Raw genomic sequence first — 16,176 nt, forward strand, 5'->3', positions numbered from 1 at the left:
TCCTCACTCTGCTCTCTTCCACGTTCAGCTCTTCTTGACAACTGATGGCCCTACTGGCCAACAGTGGCCCCAGGCACATCATCAGTTGCTCCGCTGTAGACCCTCAGCGGGAGTAACCACATAGACTCCAGTTTCCCAAAGACTTTTCCACTTGGCAGCCGGATGAGCTTAGCTTCCCAGATCAGTCAACACAGACTTCCCTGTAAGCTCTGACTTGTTTATCCAGCCAGCACTTCAGGCAAATTGGTTAGGAACTCCTTGGATCCTCCAACTCCTTGGACCCTACTTTCCAGTTTCTCCCATGTTTGTTTCAGGTCTAATTGCTATGAGAAATCTCCTATTCCCACAATACTCAGAGTGGCCCTGCTGTGAACTAACCCCTGACTGATACGGTCCCTTGCAGAGGGTCTTTACAGAGACCTATCATACACACGCAAGGCCATGCACATGTGCATGGTTCCCAGCTAAAAACTATTGCTTGTTACCAAGAACCATAATCAAATCAAGGCTATATTATCTGTCTGAGCCTGTGATTTGTATTTTGTGAGATATAATTTACAATTTATTTTTTGAATTATCAATTTTTAAGTCTTGCTTTTTACTTTTATTTATTTGGGAGGGAACATACCACACAGCATGCAGGATCTTAGTTCCCCGACCAGGGATCAAACCAGCACCCCTTGCACGGGGAGCATGAATTCTTAACCACTGGCTTTCCAGGGAAGTCCCATTTTATCATTTTTAAAGCTGAGCCTGGGGCTTCCCTGGTGGCTCAGTGGTAAAGAATCCACCTGCCAACTCAGGAGACACGAGTTTGATCCCTGGTCCAGAAGATTCCACATGATGTGGTGCAACTAAGCCCATGTGCCACAACAATTGGAGCCTGGGCCCTAGAGTCCCACGTGTGCAACTACTGAAGCCCAGGCGCTCTAGAGCCTGCGCTTCACAAGAGAAGGCACGGCAATGAGAGGTGCACACACTGCAGCTAGAGAGTAGGCCCCTCCCCACCACTAGAGAGAAGCTTGAGCAGCAACGAAGACCTAGCACAGCCAAAAATAAAATAAATAAATGGAATGTTTAAAGAAGCTGAGCCTGATATTCAGTATATGCTCTCTATGCATCATCCTAGATTAAGAGGTTACAGACTCAAGTTTCAAAAAATGAATTACAATGGCAAGATCATCAAGAACCATCTTGAAACCCCAAGCTAAATAGATCATTTTCTCACACACATGTCTGAATGTTGAGTACAAGGCATAATGGCGAGAGCAACTGGGAGGTAAATTTGGAAGGGACATAACGGTCAGTTTATAAATGCTGCCATTTGGTCTGATGTTCACAACTGGGCCAATCAGACTTGGTCAGGGTCAGGTTCATCTGCTGCAGTGGAAAGCAGACCACTCACAAAAAAAGCTACAAAGGTGACAAGTGTTATTGGACCTCACTTAGTGTGACATCTGTTTTTGGCACTTAACATGCATGATAACAAACTGGGCCTTTAGAAAGAAGTCTTTTCAGAATGGAAAAACACAAACTCCTTCCATGAATTGTACACCACTTACTGCGCAGGCTGAAGAAAAAAATTCAAAGAAATGCATCAATATATACTGTAGTCAGAGAACTCCAGTTACAGTTTATTCTTCAGAGTAGGCTAGTTTTTAAAATCCTATTTTTAAAATCTTTGCAGCTAGAAAAATAACTATAACATACAGAGGTTTCTTGTTTGCCATTAATATCAAGTGCAGATCAAGTGCTCAAAATTGCATAAGCCATACTGCGAAGCACAATATCTCCTCTGAAAATGCAAATGCATTTTTCAGAAAAGAACTAAATAGCACAAATAAAAGAAGCCAACTTCTCTGAAGTTACTCAGGTGTCTTATTACATCTGCAAAATCAAAATTATATCACAATATTCTTGTCTGATTTTTAATTTGCTTTAAGTCAAATAAACATGAATAATGAGAAAGAAATCTCAGGCTAGGAGCTGATAACATCATAAACCATATAAAGGACACTTGGTTAGTTTCTGTCATAAAATGCCATCATAAAATCACACCTGCTTGAAAAGAAAGTTTTTGCTAGTTTCTGTCTTTTCCCCTCAAAATAGCCATCCCTGTCAAAGGACATTCAGTTCAGTGTCTGGAACTATCAGTTATTAGGGCTTGTCAGCAGTCAGAAATCATTCAAATATATTTCCTGTTCCCTTCCGAAGCTATAAATAAAAATTGTACACTAGCATCTACTGACCAAAAGGATGTATGCCTAAATGACAGCAGTCAGGATTTAGATTAGATGGTAAATATTTCATGACGAGGGAAGTTAAGATATTGGAAAGAATCATATTGAGAGGGACCAGAGCCTCCCTACCCCAAAACTGTTTGAAAACAAGATGCGTTATTCTCCAGGATCCCATAAATCAAGAACTTAGGTAACAGTAGGGCTTTGTATGTAATAACGAAAAATGGTTTTATCAATTCATTGCTCTATTGATTATCAAATCCTAAAATTCTATGATTGAATCAGAAAGGTAACATAGGGAGTCTCAGTCCTCATCCTCATTTTCAATGAAATGTGAATCCTTTCACATTTTTATCATCATTTTCCCCTTTGAATGTGATGATTAACAAGCCTGATAATACTAACCCAAGAATAACAGAAAGATCTCTGGACTTTAGGTCAAGAGACCTGGGTTCCAGTTCTAACAGCATTTTATTAGATATGTGATCTTGAGGAAAAAAATCAGTTAGCTGCTCTGAATCTCAAATTATTCATGACTAGAATAGCTTCTGGCCCTACCTACCTCACAGGCTTGTCATAGGATCATAATGTCTGTGACAGTGCTTTGTAAAATATAAATTATGTGATGGTGTAATTATCATTAGAGGACAAGTGGCTGTACAATCACATCCAAATTATAAAAAAGCAGATTTTTCTCAGTTAATAAGAATATATCATGCAGATGCAGTGAATAGTAAGTAAACACCAGCAGGATGGGGGGTAGGGAATGAAAACCAACTGAAATGTTTACCCAAGTGGTTTTTGAACAGATGGAAACCGTGAGGTCTCTGCCATACTTCATATTCTCTGGGTCTCTTGTGTTTTGAGAGACAGCTTTGTCCCCTTCAGCTTTTTAATCCTTGATATGGTTTTCCACAACTTCTGCTACACTGAGAACCACTGTGGTAAAGACTGCTGACACCTGCTCTCAGGAGTCTAGACACTTTTTCAACCTTAGAGAACATAGACTATGGTTATGAATCATGGTTCTCTTTAGAATCTGATCTTCAGCCCATGAGGGTTTACATTTAAATTCTGCATGTAGGTTGGCCCGTCTTTGCTCTGTGGTTCATTGTTAATCTGGGAGACTTTAAACTTTTTGAAGTTTAGCAGTGTCACAGCTAAATAAACTTTCTTATAAATAGATGACAGCCAAAAACTCAGAGATACCAGAAAAAGTCTTATAGAATCAAACAGTATTACTGCAAGCTTGTCATGACAATTAATATTACTTCAGGGTGCCTTGAAAAAATATAAAAGTACTAAATAATAATTACAAAACTAGCTAAGAGTTTGATGACAGATGTGGAGAAAAGATGAGCAGTGGCTGATAAGTTCTCTTCTCTTCTGAAATATAATGTAATAGAAATAAATTTTTTAAGTCCAAAGAGGCATTTAAATTTCAAAACTCAGCTAAAATATTACTTGGGGCATAATCAAGTAATTTATGGCCTATTTTGTGGCTGCTTTCTTCAAGTAATTCATAGAATCTATTTGAAACCTTGACCTGTTAAAACAATATATATAAGTTGAAATTGCACTAGATACTTTCAGTAGTTAAAAGTGACATCCTTAAAACTAAAGTGCTTTTATCAGAGCATAGACAATTCAGTTCCTAAATGCACAACTTCTAATGACAATACTTGACCCATAATGCCCAAACCAGTAACTGTATATAAATACAATAAAAAATAATTTGAGTTAACTTTCTATTTAATAGACTATTTAGGCTCTTCAATTACCTATGTGCACTGTAGCATATGATTTTTAAATCATCTTACAGGTTATCTCTCCAACAGAGCTCTGGCTTTGTTATTTTGTTTTGCTGTCTCAAACATGGAGGTTATAGCCTTTTTCTTATTTTAAGAAATGAGTGTGCTCCTGAAAGCTAATAATCCAGCATATATTTATGGTGCATTAGGTTTCATATTCTGTGAAGTGGTGGCAGATACAGAAGATGGTCCCCACACAGAAATTAGTCAAAAGTTAAACCTATGGATTAAGTGCTAAGTTGCATCACAGAACACAGCTGTTCTTGGAAATCAGAGAAAAGGTGAATGCTAAGTAATGGAATGGGTGAGTATAATCTCCCTGGAGGAGAGAACTTGAGTTGATATTTGAAAAATAATTTAGGATTCAGGGGAAGTGTCCTAGGTTTTCAAATGGAGAAAAGATCATGATCAAATTATTTGAAGAAATCAGTCAGAAGTCTAGACTGGAGATAAGAGATGATGTTAGAAGGTAATGAAGGATAAGCTTAGCTAGGTAGAAATCATTTTCTAGAACCTTGATAACTAGACAAAGAAGTCAGACTTGATGCAATAGATAAAAGGGAGCCACTAGTTTTTGAACAAAGACATAAAATAAAAAATTAGTGGTTAAGGAAGTTTCTGGTGACTAATATATGCATGGGATTGGATAGGTATAACACTAAAAACTGGAACAGAAGTTTGGAAGCAGTTACATAAACCTAGATGGTAGTATCAGAATCAGCAAGAAAAAATATAGACTCAGACACTTAGAGAATTCACTATGTAAGTCAAACTCTTTTTTCTTTTTCAGATTTGAATATGAGGACTTAGTAAGGTGCTATGGCTTGTACAAGTTGATTATCTTCCAGTTAGCAGCAGAGTAAGGACTGAAACTAGATTTCTGGGCACACAGATAATTCTACTAAGAAATTTTGAAGAAAGAAACTGTGGGACTTGTTAAAGACTAGTTTGGCAATAACGATAAAGATGAAAAGCATTAAGTTTGCATCTGTGGCTTAGAGTCTAGAGGTGAGTGGTTTAATAGTACCACAGTTAGCCATGAGGGAGCTAACAAACTAAGCTTGGGGGAAAAGTTGATTAGTTAGAATTGGATTATGTTGAAGTCCAGGTGATAACAGAATACCTAGGTAGACATGCCCTACGATAATTGAACATAAGGAACTGCTCAGGGCTGACAGCCCAGTCTACAGCTCCTCCCAGACCTCTCTCCAGATTCCCAGGATCATTATATATCCAACCCCTCATCTGACACCGGCACCTACAATTTAGATTCACCTAAATTGAAACCATTATCTTAACTCTCAAGTTTGGTTAATACTGTTATCCATACTGTTCATTCATTAGACAAATACTTATTACCCTTGAAGTTAGAAAATGGGACACATCTTCATCTCCTTCTTGTACCTCACTGACTGCAGCCAATTAGTGACCAAATCCTGCTTGATTTCTCTTCCTATTTCTCCATCCTTATTACTGCCATTGTGGCTTAGACCCTTGGCATCTCATGCCTGATTTATAACTAGTCTCCTAAATAGTTCCACTTTCTCTACCCTGGATTCCATTTTAGCCTTTCTCCACATAATTATGTGCTTAGTCGCTCAATTGTATTCGACTCTTTGAGACCCAGTGGACTGCAGCCCACCAGACTCCTCTATCCATGAAGATTCTCCAGGTAAGAATACTGGAGTGGGTTGCCATGCCCTCCTCCAGGGGATCTTCCCAACCCAGGGATTGAACCCAGGTCTCCCACATTGCAGGCGGATTCTTTACCATCTGAGCCATCAGGGAAGCCCCTAAATTATTATAATGATTTTCTAAAATGCAAATCAGATCATCATATATTCTTTAGTTACTATTCTCATGGTCTGTCTAGAATTTAAGGTCCTCAAAATCTTATCCTTTTTTCCTTAAGAGTTCCAAACAATGAAAATATATAGCATTGTCTGAATAGTCTATTGGGTTTGCATCTCAGTATCTTTGATTGGGTAACTCACTGCTTGGCATGCCCTTCTCTCCATATCTCCCCTACTGATACTTTCCACCTCTTTCATCTACTGAACTCTTATTTTAAAATTCCCAGATGAGTTGCTTCAGCAATCTAGATGACAGTTAAGGTCCAAGAATAGTGCAGCCAAAATAAGGCACACTCCCACATTCTGACTTGATAGAATATATGATGCTAATAAAGAGTTAAATATTATATATATATACATATTTATACACACACACAAATTCTTTGACATAGTGCTAAATTAAAACGAAGAAAATGTGGTATAACTTATTGATTACAAACATATAAAGATTATAAGCTTACATAAAAAGCTAGAGATGAATAAACATAGTTACTGTTCTAAAACAAAGGGATTAAATAGATTTCTTCTGAAATATATGTATATTTCATTTAAATGTTTAATTTTCAAAATAATGGATGTTATCAGTATTAAATTCAATTAAAAAGCTCAAAGTTATTTATAAATAAAATTATGCCTTATCTGAGCTTAATAGTTACTACTCAAAAGTGTATATCACTGATTTTTTTTACAAAGTAGCTATACAATGCATAACAAAATTATTGTCATAATATCTTTGCTTTATAAGCTCATATTTTATGTTTTGGGTTTTTTAAAACAAGGCATACCTGCACTGACAAACGTAAGTGTTATTTTATGCTTCTGATGATCCTCTATTTAAAACACAGATAATTAAGATTTGATTTTACCAGTTTTGTTTCCTGGATTAAAATTTCCAAAAGTTCTTCGTAAGTCAGTTACAAGAATGCCAAAATGGAAACAATAAAAAAGCAGGGTTTATAATCCTAATATAAAGTAAAAGCTAGGCCAAAAGGCAACATTCAAGAAAACTAAATGCACTATGCAATGCTGAAAGCCAGAGTTCACAAAGAAGATAGGATAGTTATAAATACTTATATCCCAAATAACGCATAAAGTTCTAATGCAGATCAAGAACTATTGATGACATAAGGAAAACAGATGGAAACGCACTTTCAGTACAAAATAAAAGGAAAAAATATAAATAAGAACATAAAAGTTTAAAACAATAATTGGATATGTCTTTAAATATATATAATACTATCCTTGAAATAAAAAATAAATTCTCTTAGAGTACACATGAAAAATTCACCAAAATTGTTAATATGTTATTTGACAAAGAAAACATCATACAGTTACATACAGTAAAAATGTTACAAACAACACACACTGATCAGAATGCAATAAAATTAGAATTGATAAATACAATTAAAAATGTAAAAAGGCTTCCAACCTGGAAAATGTTTACTTTGTTAAACAACTCATAGAAAAAAATTGAAGAAAATGGAAATTACCAAACTTCTGAATAATATTAAAAATGAAAATACTACATGTCAGAGAGTCTGGTGGATATACAAGGCAGTGATCAAAAGAAAATTCATAGCCTTGAATATCTCTATTAATTAAAATGAAAGAATAAAAATAAATGAAATTTACAATTCAGAACTAGAAGCAAGCACTAAAAATGGAGATAAAAATAAAAGTAGAAATTAAAGATGCAGAGAATTAGGGGGAAAGGGATTAAAATTTAAAATCAGAGTTTTGGTTCTTTAGTTGTTCAGTGGCTAAGTCATGTCCAAGTCTTTGTGACCCCATGGACTGCATCATGCCAGGCTCCCCTGTCCTCCACTCTCTCCTGGAGTTTGCTCGGATTCACGTCCATTGAGTCAGTGATGCTTTCTATCATCCTCTGTTGTCTTCTCCTTCTGCCTTCAATCTTTCCCAGCATCAGGGTCTTTTCCAATGAGCAGGCTTTATGCATCAGGTGGTCAAAGTACTGGAGCCACAGCTTCAGCATCAGTCCTTTCAATTCAGGGTTGATTTCCTTAAAGATGGACTGGTTTGATCTCCTTGCAGTCCAAGGGACTCTCAAGACTCTCCTCCAGCACCACAGTTTGAAAGCATCAAATCTTCTATCCTCAACCTTCTTTATGGTCCAACGCTCACATTTGTACATGACTATTGGATGGCATCACCGACTCAATGGACATGAGTTTGAGTAAACTCAGGGAATTGGTGATGGACAAGGAGGCCCGGCATGCTGCAGTCCATGGGTGTTGCAGTCCATGGGACATGACTGAGGGACTGAACTGAACTGACTGGAAAAAACCATAGCTTTGGCTATCTGGACCTTTGTCGCCAAGGTAATGTCTCTGCTTTTTAATACACTGTCCAGGTTTATCACAGCTTTTCCTCCAAGGAGCAAGTGTCTTTTAATTTCATGGCTGCAGTCACCATCTGCAGTGATTTGGGAGCTCAAGAAAATAAAGTCTGTCACTGCTTCCACTTTTCCCCCTTCTATTTGCCATGAAGTAATGAGACAAGATACCATGATCTTAGTTTTTTGAGTGTTGATTTTCAAGCCAACTTTTTCACTCTCCTCTTTCACCCTCAGCAAGAGGCTCTCTGCTGCTGCTGCTGCTAAGTTGCTTCAGTCAAGTTCGACTCTGTGCGACGCCATAGACGGCAGCCCACCAAGCTCCACTGTCCCCAGGATTCTCAAGGCAAGAACACTGGAGTGGGTTGCCATTTCCTTCTCTAATGCATGAAAGTGAAAAGTGAAAGTGAAGTTGTTCAGTCGTGTCTGACTCTTCGTTACCCCATGGGCTGCAGCTTACCAGGCTGCTCCATCCACAGGATTTTCCAGGCAAGGGTACTGGAGTGGGTTGCCATTGCCTTCTCCAAAAGAGGCTCTCTAGCTCCTTTCAGATACAGCAATCTTGATTCCAGCTTGTGATTTATCCAGCCCAGCATTTCACCTGATTGACAAATTAGACAAATCAAAGAATTGTATGAGTTATTTATATTGTATAAAAATAGATTTTCAATGAAAATCTATTGAATTGTATGAGTTCTTTACATATTTTGGATATTAATCTCTTATCAGATATATGATTTGAAAATATTTTCTCCTATACCAGAGATTGCCTTTTCATTTTGTCATGGTTTTCTTTGCTCTGCAGAAACTTTTCAGTTTGATGTGATCCCACTCCAGTACGCTTGCCTGGAAAATCCCATGGACAGAGGAGCCTGGTAGGCTGCAGTCCATGGGGTCGCGAAGAGTTGGACACGACTGAGCGACTTCACTTTCACTTTTCTCTTTCATGCATTGGAAAAGGAATGGCAACCCACTCCAGTGTTCTTGCCTGGAGAATCCTGGAGACAGGGGAGCCTGGTGGGCTGCCATCTCTGGGATCACACAGCACAGAGTTGGACACAATTGAAGCGACTTAGCAGCAGCAGCAGCAGCAGCACTTATTTATTTTTGCTTTTGGTGTTTTTGCTTCCAGTGGTAAATCCATAAAAATCACCACCAAAAAAGATGTCAACAAGCTTACCCTCTATATTTTATTCTAGGCTTTTTATGGCTTCAGATCTTTGATCCATTTTGAGTTGATTTTTGTATATGGTATAAGATAGGGATCCAGTCTTTATTCTTTTGCATGTGGCTGTCCAGTTTCCCAAGCACTATTACTTGAAGAGACTATCTTTTCTCTATTTTTGTACTTGCTACTGGTGTCAAAAATTACGTGTGGGTTTATGTCTGGGGTCTCTGTTCTGTTCCATGGATCTATGATTGCTATAAGTTTGAAACCCTTTATTAAAATTTTCAGTTTAATTATTATATTCAGCTCTGTAATATCCATTTGGTATTTTCTTACACTTTCTATCCCTGTCGAAATTCTCAGTTTATTTATGCATTCTTCTGCTCTCAGTGAACATTTTTAAGATCACTATTTTTAATTCTTTATCAAGGAAATTAATTATCTTCATATCATGAAGGTCTGTCTCTGGAGTTTTATCTTATTCTTTAGTTTGGAACATATTCCTCTGTTTCTTCATTTTCCTAGACTGTCTGTGTTGGTTTCTATTCATTAGGTAAAATAGCCACCTCTCCATCTTGATGCAGTGGTCTTATCTAGGAGATGAAAATTATAGCCCAGTCCTAGCTCATTTGTCTGTCAAATCTTTTGTTACTATCCAAGTTGCCTTCTTTGTTCTTAGGATTTCCAGAAATCGAAGCTGTGCCAAGACCTGTCAGTGTCCCAAAGAAAGGATCTCCATCAGCATCTAGATGCAGGCTGATGGGAAGCCAAACACTTAGGCAGCAGCTTTTAAAGAAAGACCGTGAGCTGGGCATTTTGTCTGCCCGCTCTGCAGTGAGTCTTGGGGCGATAGCCAGTTAGGAACTCTCTGTTTCCTATAGTCCTGTGGGATCCATGACCACAAGCCCTACTGGCTACCAGATGTGGACTATCAGGACTTCATCCTCTGAACTGCAACCACAAAAGCTAGGGTACCAGACGTGTGCACAAGCTCCTTCCAAGGAGACACCAGTGACCTGGGGCAGAGCAGAGGGAGAACATGGAGACAGTGCCTACCAGCTTCCCACGGCACAAGGGACAATCACAGTCATTTATAAGACACAACTAAATGACTAACACACACACACACACACACACAGAGTAAAATTTACAAACAAATCTGGAGCTCATCTTGGTAGGTTTGTTTTTGTGGTGGTAAAATGTATGAATTCTTAAACTATTTTATATGCATTGAAGGGATAAGCAAATGAGCAAATGTGTTGATGTTGAGAGAAGCCAGAGTTCTCACTGCACAAGAAGAGATAGGCAAGTATGGAAAGAAGAAAGGCAAGTAAAGAACTTGTGAATTTGGATTAAAATCAGAGATATCAGCATGAGCTCATGGTTTCTAATACACAAATACACACAAGTTTAGCAAGAGCTCCTTGCAGAAATACTGATGTATGTCTGGGGCAGGAAAAGTTTAAGATCAGCCTTAAACAACTTTTTTATATCAGAAATTAAGAAAGCACTCCAAAAAATGATGGAAGCATGTCCAAAAAAAAAAAACAACCCACAAGAGCCAGCTCAAAGGGCCTCCCACTGACCAAATCTGGGTCAATTTGAGGATGAAAATAATTACAATAAGAATCACAATCTATTGAATAAAATAGGGATTCATGAATACTAGATAACAATGGTAATGATAGGTGACACATACATACCTATATAATTACATAAACTTTTATAGTGTATCTTATTTCAATATTAATTTCTTTGGTTGTCAATAGCAATGGGTTTCAGCTCCCTCTATTTCTCCTTTGAAATATCAGCCCATTTCTTTTCCCCTTATTTTGATCATCATAGTATACCTATGATGGCAAAACTTCATATTTTGCAACTAAATTTGCAACTTGTCATTTTCCTAATTTGTCATTTTCCTTTTAACAAAACTTTATCATATGAATTGTAACTATTTTTTCTAATTTGTCATTTTTCTTTTAATAAACAGGAATATTTTGTCTTTAAAAACTCCTTCTGACAGTATATGCATGTTATGAAAAATACTTCTTGTGTTATATTCCTTAATTCTCCTTCATAAAAATAAAATAAAACATCCCATTAAATCCCTAGAAGGCACTGCTAATGCTGAAATGGAAGAGGAAAGGAAAGAGACAGAAAAGAGGGAGCCAAACTGTGAGGGTTAATGAAAGAGGAGTCGTATTCCCTCTGTTGTGCCTTAAACCATTCAATTGCAATAAGGAAGGACATCAGAAGAGAAAAATGTGATCCCCTTCCACAGAGAAATTAATTACTTTCTTAGATTTGAAACCTTTCCAATGAAAAATTTCCTGTTGCCCAGAAGCACCTTTCTAATTAATGATCTTTAGTTTCTCAGGTAAGCTCACGCTGCACAAATCCCTTCTCAGCTTATAAGGGAAGAGGCATTTAAGGCCTGAACTGCAGGAAGAAAGGACAGGAAAGTTACACAGAGGAAATGAACTGAGCCAGACACCCCATTCTTAACGCTTGGAGCCAACGATAGGCTACAAAGATCTTTGCCCCCTGGCTCAGTGGAGAGGAGTGTGTGCTGACTCAAGGCTCTGGCGCATTCTTGAAAAATCACTGCACAGTTAACTTCTAAATTACTGAGAACAATTGTAGAGATCAATAGAAAACATCAACCTCTAAAGACATTTCCTACAGCATAATTTGAAGAAGTAGAATACAGGAAGCAGTGAGCCAAAGAAAATCAGGTCTTAGCACTAATTAGAAAATTTTCTAAGCTTTCTCTCTCAAGAAAATCAGTTCGTCGGTCAAAGGACCAATTTGAAACACGGCTTACAAATTTTCATTTGGGCTGAAAAAAATTACAGCCGGATATTTGAACCAATGTTCTAAATAAAATTGTGAGACTAATTACTTACTGTTAATAAAATTGTAACAGAAAATTGATTATTCACTAGTAGTTAAAATCTGTTTTCCACAAGTCAGAATGAAGACAGCCTATGAAGCAAAAAAAAATAAAACCTCACTAGAGTATCTCGTTTAATCAGAGAGGGGAAAAAGGAGCTTAATACTGGGTCCCCAGAAACATAACTTCCCCTTTAAACTATGATTTTATAACATTTACTTCCAACAATTTAATAAATGCTCACCTTGTGACTAGCTATTAATCCCAACTAGCATGGCCGTCTTTTTTCTTTTACTGTGTAGCTTGATCTTGTTTGACCTAGAGTACAGATGCCCCAGAGCACTATAACACATATGCAAATCTGTGTGGGTGTTTTGGGGGGCACATTGCTTCTCGAGCAAATAGTTTAGAGGCTTATTCTGCTCTTCCCATGGATGAAAATCCCTACCTAACCTCCACTCAAATCTGCCCATCTCATTTGATTTTTGTATGAGTGGTCCAACTGTTAACACTGATGTGAACTGTGCCCTGAAAATACACCTGCCTAAAGCTACTCTTCTTTTAAATAAAAATTAGAAAATAAATTTTCCTTGAGCAGAACAATTGGTCCATGCTCTCACTTCACTCAAAGGGTTACTGGCTTATAGAAATAAGCAGCCAGGGTGTTAGTTAGCCTGTCATCTTTCTTTAAAGGAAAATCACGCTTTCTGTCCTAGGTGATTGGTTTGACCAGTCCCCACCATCACTACCAATAGGTCTACCATCCTCCTCGTGTGCAGACTCAAAACGTGGTACAATTTCTATCTATTTCCTTTCATTTCATCCTTGCTGCATGTTAAGATTTTAATACTTGTTATAATAAAATATGTAAATACAAAAACAGAGTTTAAATGAATAAATAAGAATTGTTAAATATATACTGGGACAAACTAGATATCTGCAAGAGGACACAGTTGTATTCTAAAGTCATGTAAAGATTTTCCTGATAAACATTAGGCAGATTGGAATATTAACATATCCTAATTAAATATATTTGCCGTAGAAAGTTAGGAAAATACAGATATGCCTAAGAAAAATGAAAATCTCTCATAACTCCACTCCCTGAGATGATCACTGTTAACATTTGGCATATATCCTTTCTGATTTTTTCCATTCTTATATATGTTGCTTTTTCTTACAGTAGTAGGTCTCATACTGTATAGCCCGCTTTGTAATGTGTTTTCTATTATCAATAAACATACCTCTAAAACATCATTCTTTATGGATGGATTTTATGAATGCCCTAATTTAGTTATCCAAACCTTCAAGCTTTTCAGATGCTATACCTGGATCTATTTTTTGTATATAATTTTGACTCCATGACTGCTTTGTGATAGTTAATACATACTGACCAGGCTCCACTGAAAGCCTAGTATTTTATCAAAACATTAGCAATAATGTTTAGCCTTTAGAGGAAACTATGCAACATAATGTGAAATCCAGCTAAATTATTATTATTTTTTATTGAACTACAACATTTAGCTCCTCAGGCTCATCTGCTATCAATTAGGGTGATAAGCAGGCACTCAAAAGCTGGCTTTTCAATTATGTTTTCTACCTTTCAACCGAAATGTTCCTGTCATTGCAAATCATGTAGTAATTTTGTAAAGGCTTCATCGTAGCAACCAAGTGATAACTTTAAAATCAAGAATCTAAACCAATTAATTTCTAACATTAATTACTTCTTCTAAAACAAAAGGCACTTTAAAGTAAGTGACTGCAAATATACTTTTTATCCCACTAACCATCCTTATCTCTTTTTTCTCCAGCTCACAATTCTGTTGACAACTTATGCTCAGACTCAAATCATCATTCAAATCATAATTAAAGCATAATTCTGAGCTCTCTTTGTACATGCTAATTCCACAGCCACCAGATGTAAAAGCCACACAGAAATTCCTATAGAGTATTATTAGCTTGCAAGGAGCAGAATTAAGATGCATAAAAGTATCTTGTATAGCAAGTAAATATTTTGGTTTTAATTGCATTATTACCTTGTTTTATGCCACTAATTACTACAATTTATTGTATAATTGACTCTCAGAAAAAAATGTTACCAAAGTTCTGCATAAACTGAAGATAGTCTATACTAATGATTTGGCCTAACTCCTCTGTTCCCTTAAAAATAAAATGTAAAATACTTTTATTGTAGATTTGACAAATCACTTCCCTATTTTCCCACTAATAAATAAAGTTTATCATATGCTACAGTTATTTGTTGATTTATTTCTCATAAATCACAGGGTAATAAAAAATTATATTGTCAAGCTAGGGACAATACATTAAGCTGCCTTTAGTCCTTACAACCCATGCTAGAACTTGAAACTTAGTAGGTGCTCAATTAATTTTATTAAATTAATGAACTAATCATGTAATGCATTCATTTCACTCAACATAATAAAAGCATCATTGTTAAATACTAGCTAGTATCTATTTCAGCCTTTACAGATTAAAAGCCTGCAGCCTTAGAGCAAAAGACTGAACATTAGCAATAATAACAGTTTGCTGTAGATTGAAAACAAATGAACTCATTCTGGGACTGCGCAGTCATTCATAAGCCACTTGAGGGGCCTGCCCTCTTACAGTTTATGACCCCAGTCAAGTCTTTCTAGTGAAATAAAGCCTTGTGTTCACTCTGGGGCCATCCATTGTTCTCTCTATAATTTGTACCAAATTGTAAAGGTTATAAATACTTGTGGTGAAGCTGCCTTCACTCACACTTAGGTGCCATTTTTTTTTTTAATAACTACAAGACCAGGGACTAGCATTTACCTACTTCATAATAACCTAATCATACATACCTTTGAACTCAGGATGTTCTTCAAATGCCATGATTTATTATGTCCTTCTTGGTCACATAATAGTGAACCTCATCAAATTCAACTAGGCCAACTTCATTCTCTTAGGAGTAGTAGCTAGCAATAAAAAGTGAAGAGTCATTTCTTAAACGGAACTATATACACTTGAATTCTTTCCAGATTTAAAAAAACTAATAGATTATGTTGCAAGTGACAATAAAATGAGTGAAAATAAGCACAGTTAAATACAGAAATTTTCTCTGCCTACCACTTCTAAGCCTATTTTCTTTTGTTGCTGTGATTTTAATTTTTCTTGAACTAATGTGCCCTCTAATGGTTAAAATAAAGATATAATCAAAACCATAAAAGAAATGCCAACTTATTAACTGCCAGGAATATTTCTATTCAAAAAATACTTCTTTAACTTGAACCTATGCCTTCAAGATATATCTTTAATAAATACCTAGAACATGCATTTTATGTATTCTGTACAACAGATAATGCAAACGAGGAACAGCAAACAGATCCTGTCAAATAGATTTAAATGTTACTTCCTACTTTTAAAAAGTATCAAATTTTTTTAATGATATCTATAATTAAGTCTTACATGTGATGAAGTTGAAATACAGACTGGGGTTATACCTATTCTAATATAACTTAAGCATTTAATTAAAAACAGCTATTACTCCAAAATAGATTATTTTGGTTCTTCCTTTATTTTTATTTTTCATGAAATGAAAGTCTTCCTCTAACCTCTAAAATATGTAAACATATGCACACACGAAAAAATTAAATACAGTTCTATTTGTTCACAGTTTACCTTCAGTGTTCATGCTCTCCTACTTTTGGTTCAGCTGTAATACTAGAAAGTAATAGAAATTTAGTAATTACCCAGTTAATGTGACCAATGGCAATAGTCTTCTGAGCTAAGGAGAGTCAAGGAGAAATTGCTTGAATTATTTACCTTCGTTTACTAAATTCAGGAAACTTATTGCAGCTTTATAATACAATTTATTTTGAA

At 36.4% G+C, this 16,176-nt stretch overlaps 1 long non-coding RNA gene across 5 annotated transcripts in view; it reads right to left on the minus strand.

Moving 5' to 3' along the window:
- Positions 1-16,176, minus strand: part of LOC121820172 (uncharacterized) — a 61,588-nt gene that overhangs the window by 10,899 nt on the left and 34,513 nt on the right. For 2 of the 5 annotated variants that reach the window (XR_009601628.1, XR_009601629.1), the window contains exons 2-3: positions 15,159-15,272; positions 12,332-12,410 (exon numbers count right to left, since the gene is read on the minus strand). This is a non-coding gene — a long non-coding RNA (uncharacterized LOC121820172). Of the gene's footprint in view, positions 1-1,603; positions 8,859-12,331; positions 12,411-15,158; positions 15,273-16,176 lie in introns of those variants that run through there. The other 3 variants (XR_009601627.1, XR_009601631.1, XR_009601630.1) reach the window with 2 other exon arrangements.

Source organism: Ovis aries, chromosome 8 (genome assembly GCF_016772045.2).
Source record: "Ovis aries strain OAR_USU_Benz2616 breed Rambouillet chromosome 8, ARS-UI_Ramb_v3.0, whole genome shotgun sequence".
In the NCBI taxonomy this organism is placed as follows: domain Eukaryota; kingdom Metazoa; phylum Chordata; class Mammalia; order Artiodactyla; family Bovidae; genus Ovis; species Ovis aries.